This window comes from Hoplias malabaricus, chromosome 2 (assembly GCF_029633855.1).
Source record: "Hoplias malabaricus isolate fHopMal1 chromosome 2, fHopMal1.hap1, whole genome shotgun sequence".
In the NCBI taxonomy this organism is placed as follows: domain Eukaryota; kingdom Metazoa; phylum Chordata; class Actinopteri; order Characiformes; family Erythrinidae; genus Hoplias; species Hoplias malabaricus.
The window spans coordinates 75,173,270-75,187,127 of record NC_089801.1 but is presented as its reverse complement, the minus strand read 5'-3'; the positions used below and the strand labels follow the sequence as shown (position 1 = coordinate 75,187,127).

The window sequence follows — 13,858 nt, the reverse complement described above, 5'->3', positions numbered from 1 at the left end:
CGGGCCTTTCCGGTTATCGCTTCTCGGCCTTTTGGCTAAGATCAAGCGTAGTATCTGTTCTTATCAGTTTAATATCTGATACGTCCTCTATACGAGGACTACATATTAAATTGATTTTTTGAGCAGGGAGACGGAAGAGGGGCTTGCTCCGTCCGCTCCACGCATCGACCCGGTATTGCAGTACTTCTGGGAACGGTGCACCTCCTTAAACTGGTTAAAAGTCAGAAAGAAATAAGTTAGGACATGGGTACGGCTTTATGATGTTGCCTTCTCGAGGCTGTTCTCTTTTTAATCTGTTTCATGGTTTTCCCTCCATTTTTCTTCTTTTTTTTTTTTTTTTTTTTTTTTAAACACAAATCTATGATCTCATGTTTTTCTCGTCTGTGTTGACCTCTAATTGGCGTGTTAATTTATGCACAGATTATCCCACCCTGACCTTTGTTCAGTCTGCACCCTCCGCAAGAGTCTTAGACCTCCAGCAGAGGAGCGGAAGGCCTGCCGTTAGCCGTCATATCTCGGGTTTCTCTTCAGTCACGTACAAATCTTTCGCCTTTTACTAAAGATTTCCGTGGAGGGGAACGTTGACGAGTTTTGTGTATTTTTGAAGGCTCTGTTGCTGCAGAGCTACACATTTTCTTCCTGTATAATGACAGAGCGACAGCCGTCTTTGGAGCACGCCTTGCCACAAGTTCCTGTAGCAGCAGCTCTTAGCTTCTGTTTGCAGTTCTTGGTGGGAGGAGCCTCCGGTGTGGTGGTGGTGTCTGAGTGGGAGGGGTCAAGGTCTGACGACCAGGTTTAAATACCCTCCAGTAGTTGCTGGTTTGCGGCAGGGTGCTCCGGGCCGGCCGGGCCTTTCCGGTTATCGCTTCTCGGCCTTTTGGCTAAGATCAAGCGTAGTATCTGTTCTTATCAGTTTAATATCTGATACGTCCTCTATACGAGGACTACATATTAAATTGATTTTTTGAGCAGGGAGACGGAAGAGGGGCTTGCTCCGTCCGCTCCACGCATCGACCCGGTATTGCAGTACTTCTGGGAACGGTGCACCTCCTTAAACTGGTTAAAAGTCAGAAAGAAATAAGTTAGGACATGGGTACGGCTTTATGATGTTGCCTTCTCGAGGCTGTTGTCTTTTTAATCTGTTTCATGGTTTTCCCTCCATTTTTCTTCTTTTTTTTTTTTTTTTTTTTTTTAAATACAAATCTATGATCTCATGTTTTTCTCGTCTGTGTTGACCTCTAATTGGCGTGTTAATTTATGCACAGATTATCCCACCCTGACCTTTGTTCAGTCTGCACCCTCCGCAAGAGTCTTAGACCTCCAGCAGAGGAGCGGAAGGCCTGCCGTTAGCCGTCATATCTCGGGTTTCTCTTCAGTCACGTACAAATCTTTCGCCTTTTACTAAAGATTTCCGTGGAGGGGAACGTTGACGAGTTTTGTGTATTTTTGAAGGCTCTGTTGCTGCAGAGCTACACATTTTCTTCCTGTATAATGACAGAGCGACAGCCGTCTTTGGAGCACGCCTTGCCACAAGTTCCTGTAGCAGCAGCTCTTAGCTTCTGTTTGCAGTTCTTGGTGGGAGGAGCCTCCGGTGTGGTGGTGGTGTCTGAGTGGGAGGGGTCAAGGTCTGACGACCAGGTTTAAATACCCTCCAGTAGTTGCTGGTTTGCGGCAGGGTGCTCCGGGCCGGCCGGGCCTTTCCGGTTATCGCTTCTCGGCCTTTTGGCTAAGATCAAGCGTAGTATCTGTTCTTATCAGTTTAATATCTGATACGTCCTCTATACGAGGACTACATATTAAATTGATTTTTTGAGCAGGGAGACGGAAGAGGGGCTTGCTCCGTCCGCTCCACGCATCGACCCGGTATTGCAGTACTTCTGGGAACGGTGCACCTCCTTAAACTGGTTAAAAGTCAGAAAGAAATAAGTTAGGACATGGGTACGGCTTTATGATGTTGCCTTCTCGAGGCTGTTGTCTTTTTAATCTGTTTCATGGTTTTCCCTCCATTTTTCTTCTTTTTTTTTTTTTTTTTTTTTTTAAATACAAATCTATGATCTCATGTTTTTCTCGTCTGTGTTGACCTCTAATTGGCGTGTTAATTTATGCACAGATTATCCCACCCTGACCTTTGTTCAGTCTGCACCCTCCGCAAGAGTCTTAGACCTCCAGCAGAGGAGCGGAAGGCCTGCCGTTAGCCGTCATATCTCGGGTTTCTCTTCAGTCACGTACAAATCTTTCGCCTTTTACTAAAGATTTCCGTGGAGGGGAACGTTGACGAGTTTTGTGTATTTTTGAAGGCTCTGTTGCTGCAGAGCTACACATTTTCTTCCTGTATAATGACAGAGCGACAGCCGTCTTTGGAGCACGCCTTGCCACAAGTTCCTGTAGCAGCAGCTCTTAGCTTCTGTTTGCAGTTCTTGGTGGGAGGAGCCTCCGGTGTGGTGGTGGTGTCTGAGTGGGAGGGGTCAAGGTCTGACGACCAGGTTTAAATACCCTCCAGTAGTTGCTGGTTTGCGGCAGGGTGCTCCGGGCCGGCCGGGCCTTTCCGGTTATCGCTTCTCGGCCTTTTGGCTAAGATCAAGTGTAGTATCTGTTCTTATCAGTTTAATATCTGATACGTCCTCTATACGAGGACTACATATTAAATTGATTTTTTGAGCAGGGAGACGGAAGAGGGGCTTGCTCCGTCCGCTCCACGCATCGACCCGGTATTGCAGTACTTCTGGGAACGGTGCACCTCCTTAAACTGGTTAAAAGTCAGAAAGAAATAAGTTAGGACATGGGTACGGCTTTATGATGTTGCCTTCTCGAGGCTGTTCTCTTTTTAATCTGTTTCATGGTTTTCCCTCCATTTTTCTTTTTTTTTTTTTTTTTTTTTTTTAAATACAAATCTATGATCTCATGTTTTTCTCGTCTGTGTTGACCTCTAATTGGCGTGTTAATTTATGCACAGATTATCCCACCCTGACCTTTGTTCAGTCTGCACCCTCCGCAAGAGTCTTAGACCTCCAGCAGAGGAGCGGAAGGCCTGCCGTTAGCCGTCATATCTCGGGTTTCTCTTCAGTCACGTACAAATCTTTCGCCTTTTACTAAAGATTTCCGTGGAGGGGAACGTTGACGAGTTTTGTGTATTTTTGAAGGCTCTGTTGCTGCAGAGCTACACATTTTCTTCCTGTATAATGACAGAGCGACAGCCGTCTTTGGAGCACGCCTTGCCACAAGTTCCTGTAGCAGCAGCTCTTAGCTTCTGTTTGCAGTTCTTGGTGGGAGGAGCCTCCGGTGTGGTGGTGGTGTCTGAGTGGGAGGGGTCAAGGTCTGACGACCAGGTTTAAATACCCTCCAGTAGTTGCTGGTTTGCGGCAGGGTGCTCCGGGCCGGCCGGGCCTTTCCGGTTATCGCTTCTCGGCCTTTTGGCTAAGATCAAGTGTAGTATCTGTTCTTATCAGTTTAATATCTGATACGTCCTCTATACGAGGACTACATATTAAATTGATTTTTTGAGCAGGGAGACGGAAGAGGGGCTTGCTCCGTCCGCTCCACGCATCGACCCGGTATTGCAGTACTTCTGGGAACGGTGCACCTCCTTAAACTGGTTAAAAGTCAGAAAGAAATAAGTTAGGACATGGGTACGGCTTTATGATGTTGCCTTCTCGAGGCTGTTCTCTTTTTAATCTGTTTCATGGTTTTCCCTCCATTTTTCTTCTTTTTTTTTTTTTTTTTTTTTTTTAAACACAAATCTATGATCTCATGTTTTTCTCGTCTGTGTTGACCTCTAATTGGCGTGTTAATTTATGCACAGATTATCCCACCCTGACCTTTGTTCAGTCTGCACCCTCCGCAAGAGTCTTAGACCTCCAGCAGAGGAGCGGAAGGCCTGCCGTTAGCCGTCATATCTCGGGTTTCTCTTCAGTCACGTACAAATCTTTCGCCTTTTACTAAAGATTTCCGTGGAGGGGAACGTTGACGAGTTTTGTGTATTTTTGAAGGCTCTGTTGCTGCAGAGCTACACATTTTCTTCCTGTATAATGACAGAGCGACAGCCGTCTTTGGAGCACGCCTTGCCACAAGTTCCTGTAGCAGCAGCTCTTAGCTTCTGTTTGCAGTTCTTGGTGGGAGGAGCCTCCGGTGTGGTGGTGGTGTCTGAGTGGGAGGGGTCAAGGTCTGACGACCAGGTTTAAATACCCTCCAGTAGTTGCTGGTTTGCGGCAGGGTGCTCCGGGCCGGCCGGGCCTTTCCGGTTATCGCTTCTCGGCCTTTTGGCTAAGATCAAGTGTAGTATCTGTTCTTATCAGTTTAATATCTGATACGTCCTCTATACGAGGACTACATATTAAATTGATTTTTTGAGCAGGGAGACGGAAGAGGGGCTTGCTCCGTCCGCTCCACGCATCGACCCGGTATTGCAGTACTTCTGGGAACGGTGCACCTCCTTAAACTGGTTAAAAGTCAGAAAGAAATAAGTTAGGACATGGGTACGGCTTTATGATGTTGCCTTCTCGAGGCTGTTGTCTTTTTAATCTGTTTCATGGTTTTCCCTCCATTTTTCTTCTTTTTTTTTTTTTTTTTTTTTTTAAATACAAATCTATGATCTCATGTTTTTCTCGTCTGTGTTGACCTCTAATTGGCGTGTTAATTTATGCACAGATTATCCCACCCTGACCTTTGTTCAGTCTGCACCCTCCGCAAGAGTCTTAGACCTCCAGCAGAGGAGCGGAAGGCCTGCCGTTAGCCGTCATATCTCGGGTTTCTCTTCAGTCACGTACAAATCTTTCGCCTTTTACTAAAGATTTCCGTGGAGGGGAACGTTGACGAGTTTTGTGTATTTTTGAAGGCTCTGTTGCTGCAGAGCTACACATTTTCTTCCTGTATAATGACAGAGCGACAGCCGTCTTTGGAGCACGCCTTGCCACAAGTTCCTGTAGCAGCAGCTCTTAGCTTCTGTTTGCAGTTCTTGGTGGGAGGAGCCTCCGGTGTGGTGGTGGTGTCTGAGTGGGAGGGGTCAAGGTCTGACGACCAGGTTTAAATACCCTCCAGTAGTTGCTGGTTTGCGGCAGGGTGCTCCGGGCCGGCCGGGCCTTTCCGGTTATCGCTTCTCGGCCTTTTGGCTAAGATCAAGCGTAGTATCTGTTCTTATCAGTTTAATATCTGATACGTCCTCTATACGAGGACTACATATTAAATTGATTTTTTGAGCAGGGAGACGGAAGAGGGGCTTGCTCCGTCCGCTCCACGCATCGACCCGGTATTGCAGTACTTCTGGGAACGGTGCACCTCCTTAAACTGGTTAAAAGTCAGAAAGAAATAAGTTAGGACATGGGTACGGCTTTATGATGTTGCCTTCTCGAGGCTGTTGTCTTTTTAATCTGTTTCATGGTTTTCCCTCCATTTTTCTTCTTTTTTTTTTTTTTTTTTTTTTTTAAATACAAATCTATGATCTCATGTTTTTCTCGTCTGTGTTGACCTCTAATTGGCGTGTTAATTTATGCACAGATTATCCCACCCTGACCTTTGTTCAGTCTGCACCCTCCGCAAGAGTCTTAGACCTCCAGCAGAGGAGCGGAAGGCCTGCCGTTAGCCGTCATATCTCGGGTTTCTCTTCAGTCACGTACAAATCTTTCGCCTTTTACTAAAGATTTCCGTGGAGGGGAACGTTGACGAGTTTTGTGTATTTTTGAAGGCTCTGTTGCTGCAGAGCTACACATTTTCTTCCTGTATAATGACAGAGCGACAGCCGTCTTTGGAGCACGCCTTGCCACAAGTTCCTGTAGCAGCAGCTCTTAGCTTCTGTTTGCAGTTCTTGGTGGGAGGAGCCTCCGGTGTGGTGGTGGTGTCTGAGTGGGAGGGGTCAAGGTCTGACGACCAGGTTTAAATACCCTCCAGTAGTTGCTGGTTTGCGGCAGGGTGCTCCGGGCCGGCCGGGCCTTTCCGGTTATCGCTTCTCGGCCTTTTGGCTAAGATCAAGCGTAGTATCTGTTCTTATCAGTTTAATATCTGATACGTCCTCTATACGAGGACTACATATTAAATTGATTTTTTGAGCAGGGAGACGGAAGAGGGGCTTGCTCCGTCCGCTCCACGCATCGACCCGGTATTGCAGTACTTCTGGGAACGGTGCACCTCCTTAAACTGGTTAAAAGTCAGAAAGAAATAAGTTAGGACATGGGTACGGCTTTATGATGTTGCCTTCTCGAGGCTGTTGTCTTTTTAATCTGTTTCATGGTTTTCCCTCCATTTTTCTTCTTTTTTTTTTTTTTTTTTTTTTTTTAAATACAAATCTATGATCTCATGTTTTTCTCGTCTGTGTTGACCTCTAATTGGCGTGTTAATTTATGCACAGATTATCCCACCCTGACCTTTGTTCAGTCTGCACCCTCCGCAAGAGTCTTAGACCTCCAGCAGAGGAGCGGAAGGCCTGCCGTTAGCCGTCATATCTCGGGTTTCTCTTCAGTCACGTACAAATCTTTCGCCTTTTACTAAAGATTTCCGTGGAGGGGAACGTTGACGAGTTTTGTGTATTTTTGAAGGCTCTGTTGCTGCAGAGCTACACATTTTCTTCCTGTATAATGACAGAGCGACAGCTGTCTTTGGAGCACGCCTTGCCACAAGTTCCTGTAGCAGCAGCTCTTAGCTTCTGTTTGCAGTTCTTGGTGGGAGGAGCCTCCGGTGTGGTGGTGGTGTCTGAGTGGGAGGGGTCAAGGTCTGACGACCAGGTTTAAATACCCTCCAGTAGTTGCTGGTTTGCGGCAGGGTGCTCCGGGCCTTTCCGGTTATCGCTTCTCGGCCTTTTGGCTAAGATCAAGTGTAGTATCTGTTCTTATCAGTTTAATATCTGATACGTCCTCTATACGAGGACTACATATTAAATTGATTTTTTGAGCAGGGAGACGGAAGAGGGGCTTGCTCCGTCCGCTCCACGCATCGACCCGGTATTGCAGTACTTCTGGGAACGGTGCACCTCCTTAAACTGGTTAAAAGTCAGAAAGAAATAAGTTAGGACATGGGTACGGCTTTATGATGTTGCCTTCTCGAGGCTGTTCTCTTTTTAATCTGTTTCATGGTTTTCCCTCCATTTTTCTTCTTTTTTTTTTTTTTTTTTTTTTTTAAATACAAATCTATGATCTCATGTTTTTCTCGTCTGTGTTGACCTCTAATTGGCGTGTTAATTTATGCACAGATTATCCCACCCTGACCTTTGTTCAGTCTGCACCCTCCGCAAGAGTCTTAGACCTCCAGCAGAGGAGCGGAAGGCCTGCCGTTAGCCGTCATATCTCGGGTTTCTCTTCAGTCACGTACAAATCTTTCGCCTTTTACTAAAGATTTCCGTGGAGGGGAACGTTGACGAGTTTTGTGTATTTTTGAAGGCTCTGTTGCTGCAGAGCTACACATTTTCTTCCTGTATAATGACAGAGCGACAGCTGTCTTTGGAGCACGCCTTGCCACAAGTTCCTGTAGCAGCAGCTCTTAGCTTCTGTTTGCAGTTCTTGGTGGGAGGAGCCTCCGGTGTGGTGGTGGTGTCTGAGTGGGAGGGGTCAAGGTCTGACGACCAGGTTTAAATACCCTCCAGTAGTTGCTGGTTTGCGGCAGGGTGCTCCGGGCCTTTCCGGTTATCGCTTCTCGGCCTTTTGGCTAAGATCAAGTGTAGTATCTGTTCTTATCAGTTTAATATCTGATACGTCCTCTATACGAGGACTACATATTAAATTGATTTTTTGAGCAGGGAGACGGAAGAGGGGCTTGCTCCGTCCGCTCCACGCATCGACCCGGTATTGCAGTACTTCTGGGAACGGTGCACCTCCTTAAACTGGTTAAAAGTCAGAAAGAAATAAGTTAGGACATGGGTACGGCTTTATGATGTTGCCTTCTCGAGGCTGTTCTCTTTTTAATCTGTTTCATGGTTTTCCCTCCATTTTTCTTCTTTTTTTTTTTTTTTTTTTTTTTTAAATACAAATCTATGATCTCATGTTTTTCTCGTCTGTGTTGACCTCTAATTGGCGTGTTAATTTATGCACAGATTATCCCACCCTGACCTTTGTTCAGTCTGCACCCTCCGCAAGAGTCTTAGACCTCCAGCAGAGGAGCGGAAGGCCTGCCGTTAGCCGTCATATCTCGGGTTTCTCTTCAGTCACGTACAAATCTTTCGCCTTTTACTAAAGATTTCCGTGGAGGGGAACGTTGACGAGTTTTGTGTATTTTTGAAGGCTCTGTTGCTGCAGAGCTACACATTTTCTTCCTGTATAATGACAGAGCGACAGCCGTCTTTGGAGCACGCCTTGCCACAAGTTCCTGTAGCAGCAGCTCTTAGCTTCTGTTTGCAGTTCTTGGTGGGAGGAGCCTCCGGTGTGGTGGTGGTGTCTGAGTGGGAGGGGTCAAGGTCTGACGACCAGGTTTAAATACCCTCCAGTAGTTGCTGGTTTGCGGCAGGGTGCTCCGGGCCGGCCGGGCCTTTCCGGTTATCGCTTCTCGGCCTTTTGGCTAAGATCAAGCGTAGTATCTGTTCTTATCAGTTTAATATCTGATACGTCCTCTATACGAGGACTACATATTAAATTGATTTTTTGAGCAGGGAGACGGAAGAGGGGCTTGCTCCGTCCGCTCCACCCATCGACCCGGTATTGCAGTACTTCTGGGAACGGTGCACCTCCTTAAACTGGTTAAAAGTCAGAAAGAAATAAGTTAGGACATGGGTACGGCTTTATGATGTTGCCTTCTCGAGGCTGTTCTCTTTTTAATCTGTTTCATGGTTTTCCCTCCATTTTTCTTCTTTTTTTTTTTTTTTTTTTTTTTTTAAATACAAATCTATGATCTCATGTTTTTCTCGTCTGTGTTGACCTCTAATTGGCGTGTTAATTTATGCACAGATTATCCCACCCTGACCTTTGTTCAGTCTGCACCCTCCGCAAGAGTCTTAGACCTCCAGCAGAGGAGCGGAAGGCCTGCCGTTAGCCGTCATATCTCGGGTTTCTCTTCAGTCACGTACAAATCTTTCGCCTTTTACTAAAGATTTCCGTGGAGGGGAACGTTGACGAGTTTTGTGTATTTTTGAAGGCTCTGTTGCTGCAGAGCTACACATTTTCTTCCTGTATAATGACAGAGCGACAGCCGTCTTTGGAGCACGCCTTGCCACAAGTTCCTGTAGCAGCAGCTCTTAGCTTCTGTTTGCAGTTCTTGGTGGGAGGAGCCTCCGGTGTGGTGGTGGTGTCTGAGTGGGAGGGGTCAAGGTCTGACGACCAGGTTTAAATACCCTCCAGTAGTTGCTGGTTTGCGGCAGGGTGCTCCGGGCCTTTCCGGTTATCGCTTCTCGGCCTTTTGGCTAAGATCAAGTGTAGTATCTGTTCTTATCAGTTTAATATCTGATACGTCCTCTATACGAGGACTACATATTAAATTGATTTTTTGAGCAGGGAGACGGAAGAGGGGCTTGCTCCGTCCGCTCCACGCATCGACCCGGTATTGCAGTACTTCTGGGAACGGTGCACCTCCTTAAACTGGTTAAAAGTCAGAAAGAAATAAGTTAGGACATGGGTACGGCTTTATGATGTTGCCTTCTCGAGGCTGTTCTCTTTTTAATCTGTTTCATGGTTTTCCCTCCATTTTTCTTCTTTTTTTTTTTTTTTTTTTTTTTAAATACAAATCTATGATCTCATGTTTTTCTCGTCTGTGTTGACCTCTAATTGGCGTGTTAATTTATGCACAGATTATCCCACCCTGACCTTTGTTCAGTCTGCACCCTCCGCAAGAGTCTTAGACCTCCAGCAGAGGAGCGGAAGGCCTGCCGTTAGCCGTCATATCTCGGGTTTCTCTTCAGTCACGTACAAATCTTTCGCCTTTTACTAAAGATTTCCGTGGAGGGGAACGTTGACGAGTTTTGTGTATTTTTGAAGGCTCTGTTGCTGCAGAGCTACACATTTTCTTCCTGTATAATGACAGAGCGACAGCTGTCTTTGGAGCACGCCTTGCCACAAGTTCCTGTAGCAGCAGCTCTTAGCTTCTGTTTGCAGTTCTTGGTGGGAGGAGCCTCCGGTGTGGTGGTGGTGTCTGAGTGGGAGGGGTCAAGGTCTGACGACCAGGTTTAAATACCCTCCAGTAGTTGCTGGTTTGCGGCAGGGTGCTCCGGGCCTTTCCGGTTATCGCTTCTCGGCCTTTTGGCTAAGATCAAGTGTAGTATCTGTTCTTATCAGTTTAATATCTGATACGTCCTCTATACGAGGACTACATATTAAATTGATTTTTTGAGCAGGGAGACGGAAGAGGGGCTTGCTCCGTCCGCTCCACGCATCGACCCGGTATTGCAGTACTTCTGGGAACGGTGCACCTCCTTAAACTGGTTAAAAGTCAGAAAGAAATAAGTTAGGACATGGGTACGGCTTTATGATGTTGCCTTCTCGAGGCTGTTCTCTTTTTAATCTGTTTCATGGTTTTCCCTCCATTTTTCTTCTTTTTTTTTTTTTTTTTTTTTTTAAATACAAATCTATGATCTCATGTTTTTCTCGTCTGTGTTGACCTCTAATTGGCGTGTTAATTTATGCACAGATTATCCCACCCTGACCTTTGTTCAGTCTGCACCCTCCGCAAGAGTCTTAGACCTCCAGCAGAGGAGCGGAAGGCCTGCCGTTAGCCGTCATATCTCGGGTTTCTCTTCAGTCACGTACAAATCTTTCGCCTTTTACTAAAGATTTCCGTGGAGGGGAACGTTGACGAGTTTTGTGTATTTTTGAAGGCTCTGTTGCTGCAGAGCTACACATTTTCTTCCTGTATAATGACAGAGCGACAGCCGTCTTTGGAGCACGCCTTGCCACAAGTTCCTGTAGCAGCAGCTCTTAGCTTCTGTTTGCAGTTCTTGGTGGGAGGAGCCTCCGGTGTGGTGGTGGTGTCTGAGTGGGAGGGGTCAAGGTCTGACGACCAGGTTTAAATACCCTCCAGTAGTTGCTGGTTTGCGGCAGGGTGCTCCGGGCCGGCCGGGCCTTTCCGGTTATCGCTTCTCGGCCTTTTGGCTAAGATCAAGCGTAGTATCTGTTCTTATCAGTTACTCACTTTTTCAGTCGTTGGGCTAAGACAGCGATCGACTCCTAAGTGTGTTTAGATCTTGATCTTTGTGATCTTGGTCTCGAGCACTTAGGAGGTAAATTGTACTTGTCCTAGTGTTTGGTTTGAAGTCTTGGCTGATAGACTTCAAGTCTTCTAGTCCTAGGGCTCATTTTTTTCTCCACAGGTTTTCTTTTCCATCAAGGCCGTAGGAGGAAAACAACCTACAGGTAAGTACAATTTTCTTATTCATCCTTCCTTTTTAGCCTATTTATTTGGTTTTTAAAGGAACTTCATTTTTAGGTTGTGTTTTAAGCCACCAGGTGCCTCCAAGCATGTCGGCTGCTCGTGCCGGCGTGCGGAGGCACCACAGTGTGCGCCTATTATTTAGAGAAGTTGAGGGAAGGATCCTGGGGATGTCTCGTTTAGACTTCTCCAGGAAACTAATTCAAGGAGCCCTCAACTTCTCACCAAATGACCTGAATTGCCTCTTGACTCTGCCTGGAAACAAAGGTTTCGATGTTAGCTTCCGCACTGCTTCCTTGTTGAAAGATTTCTGGATTAGATATGAAAGTGTAAAGGAACAGTTCTCTATGTTTAAACTGGAAAAACTCTCTGATGATTCCCTGAAAGTGGTAATTGTTAGAATGTTTAATGAAACCGTCGATAGAGAAGACATTATAACATGGCTTGAAAGATATTGCACGGTGAGAGACCTACCGGTTAAGGTATTGGACGAGGACGGCATTTGGAACTGCTCGTGGAGAGTTCCCATTAAACAGTGGGAAGACCCGAGCAGTTACCTAGGCCTCCGCCAAATACCATCAGTGATCGTGTTGGGCGAAAACCGTGGCTACATTTTTTATCAAGGTATGCCCAAACTTTGTCGCAAATGTAACAAGTTTGGGCACCTTGCCGAAGCGTGCCAGGAGATCATATGTGGGAAGTGCAGAGAAATTGGGCACACGTATGAGGAGTGTCCCAATGGCAAAAGGTGCAACCTCTGTGGAGAGTCTAACCATCTTTACAGGGATTGCCCCAAGTCCTTTGCCAACAGAGTTAAAGCTAATAGAATGGCCGCCAGGGCCCAACCACAGGAGGAGGAGGAGAAGGAGAGAGAGGAGGATTTGGGCGCTGAAGTTTTGGAGGGAAATTCAAATCCTCCTCCGGCTTCAGGGATTGGCCAAGAACGAGAGGGCGGAGCTAACAAGCAGGCAGAGTCAGAGCAGGTGCTGGAAGCTCCTCCCTCCCCACCAGGACATGGAAAATCACAGAGAGTGGAGCAAGAGGAGGAGGAGGACTTTTCGTCTTCCACCTCCTCTTTGATAACGGTTCCAGAGGTGAGTGTGGCTTCCAGCGGGAGTGAACCAATGGTTGCACTCCCAGAGATACAGATGTGCAAGAGACCCGCGGAGTCTCCTCTGTCTGTTTTGGCAGAGAAGAAACAGCGGGCTAGACAGGATCCGGGCAGTTCCTCATCAGAAGGCCCGGATCGGTCGTGGCCTGGTGGATCTCCCAATGAGGTGTCCTTCTTGCATTTCCATCTGAAAACATCCACGCCTAAGGTCCCACAAGAGCAATGCTCTGTGGGCCCAGAAGCCAGGGACACCAGCAAACCTCCTATCCTCAGAAAAGTGAGGATAAAGGAGGAGCAGGTGTCACAGGAAATCGGGTGATTTTAACTGTCTTTTAAAGTTTTAATGCCTCAGTAGTCCTTTTTTAAATTGAGTTTTACAATGTGTACCTGTTTTTTAAACCATATTGCTCATGGCTCTCACCATCTCAACTATAAATGTTAGAAGTGTGAGAGCCCCTACTAGAGCAGAGAGCGTCTTGTCCCTTTTAAAAGACATAAAGTCAGATGTTTTTTTATTGCAAGAGTGTGCTTTGCCATTTATGAAAACTTACAGAGATTGGGAGCAGCGGTGGTCTGCCGGTCCCTCTCTCTGGAGTGGCTCACACTATAACAGAGCAGACGGCGTCGCCATTTTAATTAAAAACCCCCATATTTCGGTGAAGGGCAGCACAGTGGTGAGAGACGGACGGGCTCTTTTAGCAAATCTGACTTTTTTAGGGACGGATTTTAGCATTTTGAATGTATATGGTTTTAATGATAAAAACGACAGGTACGACCTTTTAGAAGACCTGCAGCCCCACATGCTAGGGAGGGTTCCTTTTATAATGGGAGGGGATTTTAATTGTGTTTTATCAAGAAAAGACAGGAAGAATGTAGGGGAAGATTTTAAATCAGACAAAGCATCAGTTTTATTGCAGGGGCTATTAAAAGATTTTAAACTAGTCGACTGCTTCAGAAAAGTGCATCCAGTGGAGGAGGGCTTCACCTGGTACAGTGGTGATGGTGCCCGAGCCTCCCGCATCGACTATGTTTTTACAAGAGACTGCCCACCAACTGATGCTACATTGACCCCTGTGTTCTTTTCCGATCACGTTCTGCTGTCCAGCACCCTGTCCTTCCCCACTGGTGTGACTGTAGGGGGAGGGCTGTGGAGGCTGAACTGTTCCCTGTTACAAGATGAAGACATAGTCCAGAGTTACAGGGGACAGTACAGTCTCTGGCAGACCCTCCAAGACTTGTTTGATTCACGGACACAGTGGTGGGTGATGGTTAAAGACAGGACGAGACGATTTTTTAAGAAAATAGGAAAGGAGAAGAAGGAGAGAGAGAGACGACGCATGGTGGGGCTGCAAAAAAGACTACAGAGGTATTTTAAACTTTTAAATGCAGGACTGGATTTTAGTAAAGAGATTAAAGAGGTGAAAAATGAAATGTCGGTTTTATCGGAAATAAAAAGCAAAGGCATCATTTTAAGAAGTA

At 46.4% G+C, this 13,858-nt stretch overlaps 26 non-coding genes and 1 pseudogene across 26 annotated transcripts; all 27 read left to right on the top strand.

Annotated features, from left to right (window-relative positions):
• Positions 1–15: 15 nt before the first annotated feature.
• Positions 16–206, top strand: LOC136688359 (U2 spliceosomal RNA). Its single transcript, XR_010801062.1, has one exon. It is a non-coding gene; the product is annotated as a U2 spliceosomal RNA (small nuclear RNA).
• Positions 207–512: 306 nt separating this feature from the next.
• LOC136688759 (U5 spliceosomal RNA) lies at positions 513–626 on the top strand. The gene has a single exon (XR_010801447.1). It is a non-coding gene; the product is annotated as a U5 spliceosomal RNA (small nuclear RNA).
• A 235-nt stretch (positions 627–861) lies between these two features.
• Positions 862–1,052, top strand: LOC136688358 (U2 spliceosomal RNA). Its single transcript, XR_010801061.1, has one exon. It is a non-coding gene; the product is annotated as a U2 spliceosomal RNA (small nuclear RNA).
• A 305-nt stretch (positions 1,053–1,357) lies between these two features.
• On the top strand, positions 1,358–1,471 carry LOC136688758 (U5 spliceosomal RNA). Its single transcript, XR_010801446.1, has one exon. It is a non-coding gene; the product is annotated as a U5 spliceosomal RNA (small nuclear RNA).
• Positions 1,472–1,706: 235 nt separating this feature from the next.
• LOC136688357 (U2 spliceosomal RNA) lies at positions 1,707–1,897 on the top strand. Its single transcript, XR_010801060.1, has one exon. It is a non-coding gene; the product is annotated as a U2 spliceosomal RNA (small nuclear RNA).
• Positions 1,898–2,202: 305 nt separating this feature from the next.
• LOC136688757 (U5 spliceosomal RNA) lies at positions 2,203–2,316 on the top strand. The gene has a single exon (XR_010801445.1). It is a non-coding gene; the product is annotated as a U5 spliceosomal RNA (small nuclear RNA).
• A 235-nt stretch (positions 2,317–2,551) lies between these two features.
• LOC136688193 (U2 spliceosomal RNA) lies at positions 2,552–2,742 on the top strand. Its single transcript, XR_010800900.1, has one exon. It is a non-coding gene; the product is annotated as a U2 spliceosomal RNA (small nuclear RNA).
• A 303-nt stretch (positions 2,743–3,045) lies between these two features.
• LOC136688756 (U5 spliceosomal RNA) lies at positions 3,046–3,159 on the top strand. The gene has a single exon (XR_010801444.1). It is a non-coding gene; the product is annotated as a U5 spliceosomal RNA (small nuclear RNA).
• Positions 3,160–3,394: 235 nt separating this feature from the next.
• Positions 3,395–3,585, top strand: LOC136688192 (U2 spliceosomal RNA). Its single transcript, XR_010800899.1, has one exon. It is a non-coding gene; the product is annotated as a U2 spliceosomal RNA (small nuclear RNA).
• Positions 3,586–3,891: 306 nt separating this feature from the next.
• LOC136688755 (U5 spliceosomal RNA) lies at positions 3,892–4,005 on the top strand. Its single transcript, XR_010801443.1, has one exon. It is a non-coding gene; the product is annotated as a U5 spliceosomal RNA (small nuclear RNA).
• A 235-nt stretch (positions 4,006–4,240) lies between these two features.
• Positions 4,241–4,431, top strand: LOC136688191 (U2 spliceosomal RNA). Its single transcript, XR_010800898.1, has one exon. It is a non-coding gene; the product is annotated as a U2 spliceosomal RNA (small nuclear RNA).
• A 305-nt stretch (positions 4,432–4,736) lies between these two features.
• On the top strand, positions 4,737–4,850 carry LOC136688754 (U5 spliceosomal RNA). The gene has a single exon (XR_010801441.1). It is a non-coding gene; the product is annotated as a U5 spliceosomal RNA (small nuclear RNA).
• A 235-nt stretch (positions 4,851–5,085) lies between these two features.
• LOC136688356 (U2 spliceosomal RNA) lies at positions 5,086–5,276 on the top strand. Its single transcript, XR_010801059.1, has one exon. It is a non-coding gene; the product is annotated as a U2 spliceosomal RNA (small nuclear RNA).
• A 306-nt stretch (positions 5,277–5,582) lies between these two features.
• Positions 5,583–5,696, top strand: LOC136688753 (U5 spliceosomal RNA). The gene has a single exon (XR_010801440.1). It is a non-coding gene; the product is annotated as a U5 spliceosomal RNA (small nuclear RNA).
• A 235-nt stretch (positions 5,697–5,931) lies between these two features.
• Positions 5,932–6,122, top strand: LOC136688355 (U2 spliceosomal RNA). Its single transcript, XR_010801058.1, has one exon. It is a non-coding gene; the product is annotated as a U2 spliceosomal RNA (small nuclear RNA).
• A 307-nt stretch (positions 6,123–6,429) lies between these two features.
• On the top strand, positions 6,430–6,543 carry LOC136688752 (U5 spliceosomal RNA). The gene has a single exon (XR_010801439.1). It is a non-coding gene; the product is annotated as a U5 spliceosomal RNA (small nuclear RNA).
• Positions 6,544–6,769: 226 nt separating this feature from the next.
• On the top strand, positions 6,770–6,960 carry LOC136688190 (U2 spliceosomal RNA). Its single transcript, XR_010800897.1, has one exon. It is a non-coding gene; the product is annotated as a U2 spliceosomal RNA (small nuclear RNA).
• A 306-nt stretch (positions 6,961–7,266) lies between these two features.
• Positions 7,267–7,380, top strand: LOC136688751 (U5 spliceosomal RNA). Its single transcript, XR_010801438.1, has one exon. It is a non-coding gene; the product is annotated as a U5 spliceosomal RNA (small nuclear RNA).
• A 226-nt stretch (positions 7,381–7,606) lies between these two features.
• Positions 7,607–7,797, top strand: LOC136688189 (U2 spliceosomal RNA). The gene has a single exon (XR_010800896.1). It is a non-coding gene; the product is annotated as a U2 spliceosomal RNA (small nuclear RNA).
• A 306-nt stretch (positions 7,798–8,103) lies between these two features.
• LOC136688750 (U5 spliceosomal RNA) lies at positions 8,104–8,217 on the top strand. Its single transcript, XR_010801437.1, has one exon. It is a non-coding gene; the product is annotated as a U5 spliceosomal RNA (small nuclear RNA).
• Positions 8,218–8,452: 235 nt separating this feature from the next.
• Positions 8,453–8,643, top strand: LOC136688380 (U2 spliceosomal RNA). The gene has a single exon (XR_010801082.1). It is a non-coding gene; the product is annotated as a U2 spliceosomal RNA (small nuclear RNA).
• Positions 8,644–8,950: 307 nt separating this feature from the next.
• LOC136688748 (U5 spliceosomal RNA) lies at positions 8,951–9,064 on the top strand. Its single transcript, XR_010801436.1, has one exon. It is a non-coding gene; the product is annotated as a U5 spliceosomal RNA (small nuclear RNA).
• Positions 9,065–9,290: 226 nt separating this feature from the next.
• LOC136688188 (U2 spliceosomal RNA) lies at positions 9,291–9,481 on the top strand. The gene has a single exon (XR_010800895.1). It is a non-coding gene; the product is annotated as a U2 spliceosomal RNA (small nuclear RNA).
• A 305-nt stretch (positions 9,482–9,786) lies between these two features.
• LOC136688747 (U5 spliceosomal RNA) lies at positions 9,787–9,900 on the top strand. Its single transcript, XR_010801435.1, has one exon. It is a non-coding gene; the product is annotated as a U5 spliceosomal RNA (small nuclear RNA).
• A 226-nt stretch (positions 9,901–10,126) lies between these two features.
• Positions 10,127–10,317, top strand: LOC136688187 (U2 spliceosomal RNA). Its single transcript, XR_010800894.1, has one exon. It is a non-coding gene; the product is annotated as a U2 spliceosomal RNA (small nuclear RNA).
• Positions 10,318–10,622: 305 nt separating this feature from the next.
• Positions 10,623–10,736, top strand: LOC136688746 (U5 spliceosomal RNA). Its single transcript, XR_010801434.1, has one exon. It is a non-coding gene; the product is annotated as a U5 spliceosomal RNA (small nuclear RNA).
• A 235-nt stretch (positions 10,737–10,971) lies between these two features.
• Positions 10,972–11,183, top strand: LOC136688394 (U2 spliceosomal RNA; annotated as a pseudogene).
• The last annotated feature ends 2,675 nt before the right edge of the window (positions 11,184–13,858 follow it).